General features: G+C 36.6%; 1 pseudogene; it reads left to right on the top strand.

Moving 5' to 3' along the window:
* Positions 1–1,289: 1,289 nt before the first annotated feature.
* Positions 1,290–3,370, top strand: LOC101098794 (annotated as a pseudogene).
* Positions 3,371–10,750: the final 7,380 nt, after the last annotated feature.

Raw genomic sequence — 10,750 nt, 5'->3', positions numbered from 1 at the left:
AAGCAAACCCAGATCATTTGGCCCCATGGCTCATGCTCTGGACTGCTGTAATCTACAGGCTCACTATGTCAAAAAGTGTTACCATTTAATCAGCTGATGCCCAATTTAGAGTCACTTTGTTTTAAAAAGTAAATAACAGAAGAGCATATCCATGGGCTAAACTTATATTTGGAGCAACCGCCCACAACTTAAACACTTGTCAAAAATTAGAGACCTTGCTATTGGTTGCCAACATTGCACTATTAAGTAGAATTTTCCTTTCTTTCTTCAGTTCTTCTTTAAAGTCTACTTATGTATCGCAGAAGTAGTGTGAAAATGTTTAACTTTTAGAACTACTGATAAAGAGCAAGAAAGGAAGCATATATATTAAACTTCAAATGAACTTATCTTTTTTCTAGCCATGAATATAATGTTTGCTGTTACTATTGCAAACCATGGCATGATGTCTATATTCTATTTTGGGCACTTCCTTTGGTAGCATCCATCCCTTTTGCCCATACCTCATAAGAAATGACCTCAACTACAGACTTTCTTGGTAATTTCTTTATGTAGCAAATTCATTGGCAGAAACACTGTTAAGGTATTACATCAACAAAGTGTAAAACCAAAAGGAATTTAAGTATGAGACTGGGAGACTATCAAACCTTTGGAATGGGGACAAAAAGAAAACTTGGCAAAATTGTACACTGCTTTAGACATTCAGTATTTGTGGGTTTTGAGAGCTTTACTGGTGGTATAAAAGCCTTCTTAATATTAAATATATTGAATTTATTTGAGCATAAACAAATTCAGTAAGTATTATAGATATGTACATATATGTGTGTGTGTGTATATATATATATATATGTATATATATATATATATGTAATAAGAATAAATACAAGGGCCTGTATGAGCCAAGAAGTCACCTGCTAATTCAAAGCATAGGTAGAAAAGAAGAGGGAAACAGTTTCAGTTATTCTTTATAAATATAGGAAATGTGTGACAAGAACTAAAGGTCCATGCCAAGTAGAATGATATGAGCCAAAGAATTGTCTTGGCATGAGATTGTCTTTGTAGTTCTCATTCATAAGTAGATTTGGTGACATCAAAGATGGCAAGTATGAAAAATGAAACTAAGGCCTTCCTTTTTTTCTGCTGGTGAAATCTCAAGGTAAATTACCAAAAAAGGTACTTTCAATTTTTACTTTAAATTTTTAAAAACCTTCAGTTTTACCATAACAAAAATAAAATGTCAAAATAAAACCTTGAAATATTAATCTATTACACATATATTTGGAGTTAGAAGTGTCAGCTGTAAGATAATTATGCATCATTATACAAACAGTTGTGAGTCAAAAGTACAGAAGACTAATAAGAATCATTAACATATATACTCATTAAGTGGATGAATCCACTATCATAGTAGGAGACTTCAACACCTCTATATCATAAATGGACAGATCTAGCGGGCAGAAAATCAGTTAAGGACATAGCTGAGCTCAACAACATGTACCAATCAACTGGATATAATGGATATCTATGGACTACTTCATCCAACAACAGAATACTCATTCTTCTCAAGTTCCCATGGAATATTCACCAAGATAGAGCACATTTTGATCTATAAAGCACACCTTAACAAATCCAAATGAATAACAATCGTATAGTGTTAGCTCTCAGACCACAGCGGGATTAAACTTCAAATCAATAACAGAAGGATAACTGGAAAATCCCCAGATACTTAAAGATTAAAGAACACATTATCAAATAACACATGGGTCAGAGAACAGATCTCAAGAGAAATTTAAAAATATTTTGAACTAAATGAAAACAAAAATACAATGTAGCAAAATCTGTGGGACGCAAGAGACGGGAGGGTGCTGGGCTAAGAAGTTAAAAGCCAATCAGAGTGGTAAGAGTCGCACCACAGCTAAGGCAGTGGAGACGGGAAGGCCCTCTGCGGACCCACCTCAGGCCAATCTATGTTGATGCTCGCCCTTGCTCTCCTCTCCCTGTCCGCATGAAGAAAACAGAGCTGATCCAGAAAGCAAAGGTGGCCCAGGAGGCTGAGCACTACGATGACATGACCACCTGCATGAAGGCCGTGATGGAGCAGGGAGCCAAGCTGTCCAGAGAGCAGTGCAACATGCTCTTCGAGAACGTGGTCCGGGCGGCAGGGCCATCCCGAAGGTCATCTGGAGCATGAAGCAGAAAACCTCATGACAAACACCTCTGACAAACAGTTGTAGCTGAATAAGGTCTATTGGGAGAAAGTGGAATCTGAACTGAGGTCCACCTACACCATGGTGCTGGGTAAGTATTTAATAGCCAATGCAACTAACCCAGAGAGTAAGGTCTTCTATTTGAAAATGAAGGGAGACTACTTGCGGTTCCTTGCCAAAGTTGCATGTAGTGACGGTGGAAAACAAACTATAGATAATCCCCAAGGAGCTTATCAAGAGGCTTTTGATATGAGCAAGAAAGAGACACAACCCATACACCCAATCCACCTGGGCTGGCTCATAACTTTACTGTACTATGAGATTCTTAATAACCCAGAGCTTGCCTGCACACTGGCTAAAACAGCTTTCGATGAGGCCATTGTACAACTTGATATACTGAGTGAAGACTTATACAAAGATAGCACCCTGGTCATGCAGTTGCTTAGAGACCACCTAACATTATGAACATCAGACAGCACAGGGGGAGAATGTGACGTGGCCAAAGGGACAGAAAACTAAACGCATACAGGTGTCATTGTTCTTCCCTTCAAGAAACCTTTTACACATCTCCATTCCTTATTCCATTTGGACTTACTGTAGCAAAGAAACCCATTCATGTGTATGGAATCAACTGTTTACAGTCCTTTCACACTGCCGCTTTGGGAAAACTCCGCTCCTTGATTTGTGTTTGTCTTGGCATTCCTGGTATGCAGTTACTGCTGTAGAAATGTATTAGTAGCTTCATTTCATACAAACATAAGTAACTTCCAAACACTTATGTAGAGGACTAAAAATGTACCTGGTATTTAAGTAGTCTGAACCAGTTCTGCAAGTGACCATGATTTGTATTACTGTGAAGATATGAAAATGTAGTTCATTACAATTTAAAAAGTGTTCTACATGACTTCTTAATTTCTACATTCCCTTCCTTACTCTTCTTTGGGGGGGTTTCCTTTCAGTAAGAAACTTTTCCATGCCCTTACTGTATTCCTTTTTGGTAGGAATCCAGAAGTATTAGATTGAAAGGAAAAGCATTTGGCATTCCTGGGGTGAGGGTCACAAATCGAAATGCCTCCCTTATTGTATATGATGGAAGTCTTGTGTATCTGTGATCATAGGAAGTTTTCTTTTTTTTTCTTTTTTTTAAATTTTTTAACGTTTATTTATTTTTGAGACAGAGAGAGACAAAGCATGAACGGGGGAGGGTCAGAGAGAAAGGGAGACACAGAATCTGAAACAGGCTCCAGGCTCTGAGCAGTCAGCACAGAGCCCGACGCGGGGCTCGAACTCACAGACAGTGAGATTGTGACCTGAGCGGAAGTCGGACGCTTAACCGACTGAGCCACCCAGGCGCCCCGGAAGTTTTCTTATTAATTTTTTATTTGCTGCCGTTTTAAGTTGACAACTTTCCTTTCTGATAAAAATTCACTTACACCTCCAAAACTCCAAAAAAAAAAGTTGTGGGATGCAGTGAAAGCAATGCTTAGAGAGAAATTTAGAGCATTGAGTGCCTATGTTAGAAAAAAGTTGAAACCAATAATCTAGGTTTACACTTTATTAAACTAGTAGAAGTTGAACAAATTAAATTCAAAGTGAGTAGAAGAAAAGAAATAATAAGAATTAGAGCAGAAATTAATAAAATTGAAAACAGGATATCAGTATTGATATATATCAATAAAACCAAAAGGTGGTTCTTGGCAAAGACCACTAAAATCAATAAGCCTCTAGCCAGACTAATTAAGAAAATAAGAGAGGACACAAATTACTAATATCAGAACTGAAAGGATGATCACCATGGATCCTTTCAACATGAAAATTGTAATAAATACTATGAACAACTAACTCTATGCCACAAATTTGAAAACCTAGATGACTTGAATCAATTCCTTGAAAGACACAATTTGCCACAACTCATCCAAGAAAAAATAAACAATCTGAGCAAAATCTGTTAAAGAAATTGGATCAATAATTAAAACCTTCCAAAATAGAGAGCATGAGGCCCATATGGGTTCACTGGTAAATTTTATGAAACATTAAAGAATAAAACTGTATCAATTCCTCATGATCTCTTTCAGAGGATGGAGGGAATAGTTTTTAACTTATTCTATGGAGCCAACATTGACCAAAAGTCATTGGCCAAAAGTCATTATCAGAAAAGAAAACTATACATCAATATTTCTCATGACCACAATGCAAAATTTCTCAAAAAATATTAGCAAATAAAATCTGACTATATCTATAAGAGTTATATACCATGTGGGATTTATCCCAGATATGCTAGGCTGGTTCAACGTTCAAAAATCAATTAATGTGATTCATTATATCAACAGGCAAAAGAAGAAAAGTCACATGATCACATCAATAAATGCAGGGAAAAAACATTTTACAAAATCTAACAGCCATTTGTGATAAGAATTCTCAGTTTACTAGGGAGAGAGGGGAACTACCTCAACTTGACAAGGAATATTTACAAAACACCTGCAGCTAGCATCATAATAGTGACAAACCCAGCTCTCCCCATTAAGATCAAGTACAAGATAAAGATGTCATCTCCATCACTCCTTTTTTTTAAGTTTATTTCTTATTTTTATTTGAGAGAGCACAAGTGGGAGAGGGGCAGAGAGAGAGAGAGGGAGAGAGAGAATCCCAAGCAGGCTCTGCAGTGTTAGTGCAGAGCCCAATGCAGGGCTCGAACTCGTGAACAATGAGATCATGACCTGAGCCTAAGTCAGATGCTTAACCAACTGAGCCACCCAGGCACTCCTCCATCACTCCTTTTTAAGATTATACTGCAGGTTCTAACTAATGCAGTAAGAAAAAAAAAAGAAAAGAAAGAAAGATATGCACATTGGGAAAAAGAAATAAAGCTGTTCTTGATTGCAGATGATGTGATTGTTTATGTAAAAAGTCCAAAAGAATTGATAGAAAAGCTCTCAAAACTAGTAACCAACTATAGCAAGGTTGGAGGGTACAAGGTTAATATACAAAAGTCCTTTGCTTTTCTATACACCAGCAATGAACAAGTGTAATTTGAACTTAAAAACACAATATCATTTATATTAGGATCCCTCCAAATGAAATATTTAGATATAAATTAACAAAATATGTACATGATATATATGAGGAAAAGTAAAAAAAAAAAACTCTTATCAGTGAAATCAAAGAATAAATACATGCAGAAATATTCTATGTTCTTGGTTAGGAAGACTCAATATTATCAAGATGTCTGGTTTTCCAAATTTGATCGATAAATTCAATGCAATCCCAATCAAAATCCCCAGAAGGTAATTTTTTGGATCCAATAAAGTCATTCCAAAGTTTATAGAGAGAGACAAAAGATCCAGAAGAGCTAACCCCTACTGAAGGAGAAGAACAAACTTGGAAGGTTGATACTAACTGGCTTTAACTATAAAGTTACAGTAATCAAGACAAGGTGATGTTGGCTGAAGAATAGACAAATAGACTAATAGGAGACCCAGAAATTGACACACATAACTATAGCCAACTGATCCTTGATATAGGAGCAAAGGCAATGCAATAGAGCAAAAATAGTATTTTTAATAAACGGCACTGGAACAATTAGACATCCACACTCAGAAAAGGAATCTAGATACAGATTTTACACCCTTCACAAAAATTAACTCGGAATGGATCATGAACCTAAACGTACAATGCAAAACTAAAACTTTTGGGAGATGACATAGAAAAATACCTAGATGACCTTGGGTATAGTGATGACTTTTCAGATACAATACCAGAGACACTATACATAAAAGAAATTGATAAACCAGGCTTTGTTAAAATTAAAACTTCTGCTCTGTAAAAGACAATGTTGGGGCACCTGGGTGGCTTAGTTCGTTAAGTGTCTGGCTCTTGATTTTGGCTCAGGTCATGACCTCATGGTTTGTGAGACCAAGCCCTGAGTCTGGCTCTGTGCTGACAGTGTAGAGCCTGCTTGGGATTCTCTCTGCCCCTCCCCTGCTCATATGAGCGCACGTGCACTCTTTCTCTGTCTCTCTCAAAATAAATACACTTAAAAAAAAAAAACACGATGTCAAGAGAATAAGTCAGAGACTGGAAAAACTATATTTGTTAAAAAGATAGTGACCAAAAATACACAAAGAACTCTTAAACTCAACAACAAGGGAACAAACAACCCTATTAAAAGCCAGGCCAAAGACTTTAATAGACACCTCGCCAAAGAAGGTATACAGAAAATATGCATATGGAAAGGTGCTCCATACAATTTGTGGGAAATGCAAATTAAAACAACAAAATGGCACTACATACCTATTAGAATGGCCAAAATCTGGAACACTGGCAACACCAAATGTTGGCGAGGATGTGAGGCAGCAGGAACTCTCATTCATAGCTGGTAAAAAATGCAAAATAGTACAGCCAGTTTGTGAGACTGTCAGATTTTACAAAACTAAACATACTCCTACCATAAATTCCCACAATTGCACTCCTTGGTGTTTACCTAAAGGAGCTGAAAACTTATATCCACACAAATACCTGCACGTGGATGTTTATAGCATCTTTAATTCATAATTGCCAATACTTGGAAGCAACCAAGATGTCCTTTATTTAGTAAATGAATAAATACATAATCTCTGGCACATTCAGACAATGGATATCATTCAGTGATAAAAAGAAATGAGCTATCAAGCCATGAAAACATTTGAAGGGAGCTTAAATGCATATTACCAAGTGAAAGAAGCCAATTTGAAAGACTGCATAGTGGGGATGCCTGGGTGCTCAGTCGGTTAAGCGTCCCACTCTTGGTTTTGGCTCAGGTCATGATCTCAGTTTCTTGAGTTCGAGCCCTGTGTTGGGCTCTGTGCTGACAGTGCAGAGCCTTTGTGGGATTCTCTCTCTTCCCCCCTCTCTCTGTCCCTCCACTGCTTACTTGCACTCTCTCTCTCTCTGTCTCTCAAAATAAACAAACTTAAAAAAAATTTTTGAAAGACCGCATATTGTAAGATTCCAAATACATAGAATTTTGGAAAAGTCAAAACTGTGGTACAGTAAAAAGATCAGCGGTTGCTAGGGGTTGGTGGGTAGGGATGGATAAATAGGTAGAGCACAGAGTATTTTTCGGGCAGTGAAAATATCTTATATCATAATGATGAATACATGTCATACATTTCACTATACCTATTCAAAGTAAGAAATCCAGAGTGAAACCGTAAACTGTGGTCTTTGGGTCATTATGATGTGTCAATGTAAGTTCATCAATTGTTAGCAAATGCACCGCTGTGGTGAGAGATGTTGATAATGGGAGAACTGAGTATCTGTGGGGATAAGGAATATATGGGAAATCTCTGTGCCCTCCCCTCAATTTTTCTTTGAACTTCAAGCTGCCCTAAAAAAAAATAAGTCTTAAGAGAAAGTAGATACTGTATTTTGACACAAAGCACATTATTTTTCCCTTCTGAGGTTGTGAATAAGAGTTCAAAGAACTGTATATTCAGGAATTAAATACAGCCATAATTGCCTCTGGCAGGGGTGTGAAAAGAATCATACTGTTTCTTGTGTAGGAGAAATCAACCTCCTGACTTAAGCTTGAGTTTCCAGCTTTGTGTAAGAAATTGGTGAGAAAAACATTTATGGCGTCCTCCACAAGGTTTAGGTTAAGTTGAATACTTAATAACCCAGACATAAATGTTACATAGCCTATGAGGGAAGTTGCAAGCAAACATTCAGATGAATTCTATTTCTAGTGTCTTTTGATTAGCATTTACCACAAACTGATTGTATTTGATTTGCCACAAAGTGAGAAAGAGATACTAAGGTATTAAAGAAACAAATTAGCAGTCTCATTATGGAGATTGTTTTGACGAGTTTTTGTTTTTGTTTTGCTTATTTGTTTTTGTTTTTGGTAAATTGGGTTGCATTTGTTGGCCAGGAAATAAATTATTCATCTAATTCAATATGTCCTTACATATATAGGACAGCTAAATATTTTGCAAAATGAATATCTAGAGATGAGCAAGTTCATTTCCAAATCACTCCCAAGTTAATGTGCAAGATATTTAAGAGCAGAACTGAACTTAAAATGATTATTTTAGGAATTGAAAGATAATATAGACTGATGAAATCTTTTCTAACATGGAGCTTTTTCAACTATAAATTATTAAAATACAGATAGATTAGTTATTAACCTCAGTGTTAATGTATGGCTACATTTGCATACATATATTTATATAAGAAAATATTGCAGTGTTACTAGTAACTTTAAAAGGAAAAATGAAAACAAGCTATATTTCTTTCTCTACCCCTGCCCCTATGTTTGGTTTATTGTCACTGAAACATTGTTAAATAAGAATAGTAAACTGTTAAAGGGGATTTCCTAAATTAAGGCCGTCATATTTTGGCTACCGTAACTTTATTTTAAATCACAGAAGAGGGGCGCCTGGGTGGCGCAGTCCGTTAAGCGTCCGACTTCAGCCAGGTCACGATCTCGCGGTCCGTGAGTTCGAGCCCCGCGTCGGGCTCTGGGCTGATGGCTCAGAGCCTGGAGCCTGTTTCTGATTCTGTGTCTCCCTCTCTCTCTGACCCTCCCCCGTTCATGCTCTGTCTCTCTCTGTCCCAAAAATAAATGTTGAAAAAAAAATTTAAATCACAGAAGAGAGTCATTTAAAAAAAAAAAACTCCCCTAGAATGTTATTAATCGTAAGATGCTTGTTATATAAAAAGTGCTAGATGGTGTGAATACAACTTTATGGCGTAAGTGAGTGCAGCATCTGGATAAGAGCATCAATTCACCTTGAAGTTGGAGGGACAGAGGCTTGAATTTGGGCTCTGCAATTTACTAGCTTTGCAACACTGGGTTATGTGTTGATAGTCTGTGGCTCTTCTTTTGTCCTCCATAAAATCCCAACAAAATACGTTCTCTTTAAGGCTATCAGGAGGTTTTTAATTACACAATGTCTATTAAATGCTAATGCTTGTATCTTACACCTAGTAAGTGCTCAAAAAATGATACTCCTATCCTTAGAGGCAGAAGCATCTGTTGTCCAAGTGTGAAAGTGTAGTTGCTGAAAACTTTTTTTAAAAAATAAAGGAGGATATGATCTTTTTACTGTCTTAAATTGTGGAAGTCCCTATACCTGCAGACAGTGACAGATTTCCTATTTCAGAATTCTGTTTTCACTACAGGTTAGTGCTGGAACACTGATATTTTAAATTGGATTTCTTTTATTTAATCTTTTCGTCAGCAGCAGCAAAATATACTTGAATTTCCCTGTTGAGAATAATGTACACTTGCTCTGCCATTTACTTGCCTAGAGAAGACATTAAAGTACTTTTGCTTCGCAAATGTTATATTGTTGGATTGATGCAACCCTACAGATACACTATAAAGTATAATTTAATATCTGAATGCAATCACACCTACTCCAGCTCCTCACCATGTGGCTGTTTCTACACAAAGCCTCTTAACATGCTTTGCAAATCAGCAGACATTACTAATGATCATAAACAACACACTAGGCATTTGTGACAACTGACTTCCGCCTACTTTCCATAAAGTTGCCTTCATTTTAGAACTTCTCCAAAGAGAAGCTTGTGTAGAAAGCCCCTATGGATGGCTCTTTGAATTTGAGGATAATACTGATAATCTGTAATATCCGGGTCAATAAATTCTGGTAATAAGTGTCCATATGATAACTCCCAACTCAGAAGATACATGTCTTTTAAAATTTTTTCTCATTTCAGTGTTCTTCATGTATTTATAAAGTAAAAGTAGGCATTTTCATGTAAGGGCATGGCCTCTGCTCTACAAGTTCCTAATGCTTTGTTATTATGGTTAATTTCCATAGAAAATCTGGTAGCAAAATGCTTGACTTAAACATATTTTAAAGGAATATGTATAAACTTCCAAGGACTTTAAAAGCTTGGAGGAGAATTTAAAAATGAAATTTCTAAATATGTTCTAGTGGAAAATCTTTGGGCACCTAAATGACAACAATCTGAGGACAGACCAAAATCTTTATATAATGTTTAAATCTCTGTGTTCCTGTCACTCTCAGAGAAAAGATTTTCTTTGGTCACAGCAGACCTGCCATCTTAAAGAAGAAAAAAGAAATGGCATCAGAAAAAGTTAGAAATTGTATGTTTATTAATATTTTCATTTCTTTAGTTTCAAGTTTATTGTTAAAGAAATCCAGCTGTTCTTTGTGTCCTTTCTTTCTAAGGATTCATTTACAATAGAATACAAGGATTTTCTCCATTAATCGCCTTTCATTAGCTATGTAAGTAATTACCTGCATGGATCTATCAGTCAGAACCTATGTCTTTTTCCTAGCCTATAATCTAGTTAACAGAGGATCTCTCAAACACCTATCACTGGGGGAAGATCAATCCAGCCACAAAGAAGGTAATCACGCATCCAAATGGGTGGAATTGTTCCTCTCAGAAAAAGATGCTTATTCGAACCGAACTGCCCTAGAAACTTGCTGGTTCAGAATTGGGTGTGTGTTCCTTCCTCCTTGGAAGATACCCAAAGAAACTTAGGTATAAAAAATACCAGAAAGTCTTAAAAA

This window comes from Felis catus, chromosome B2 (genome assembly GCF_018350175.1).
Source record: "Felis catus isolate Fca126 chromosome B2, F.catus_Fca126_mat1.0, whole genome shotgun sequence".
NCBI lineage: Eukaryota > Metazoa > Chordata > Mammalia > Carnivora > Felidae > Felis > Felis catus.
This window is presented reverse-complemented; position numbering and strand designations above follow the sequence as displayed.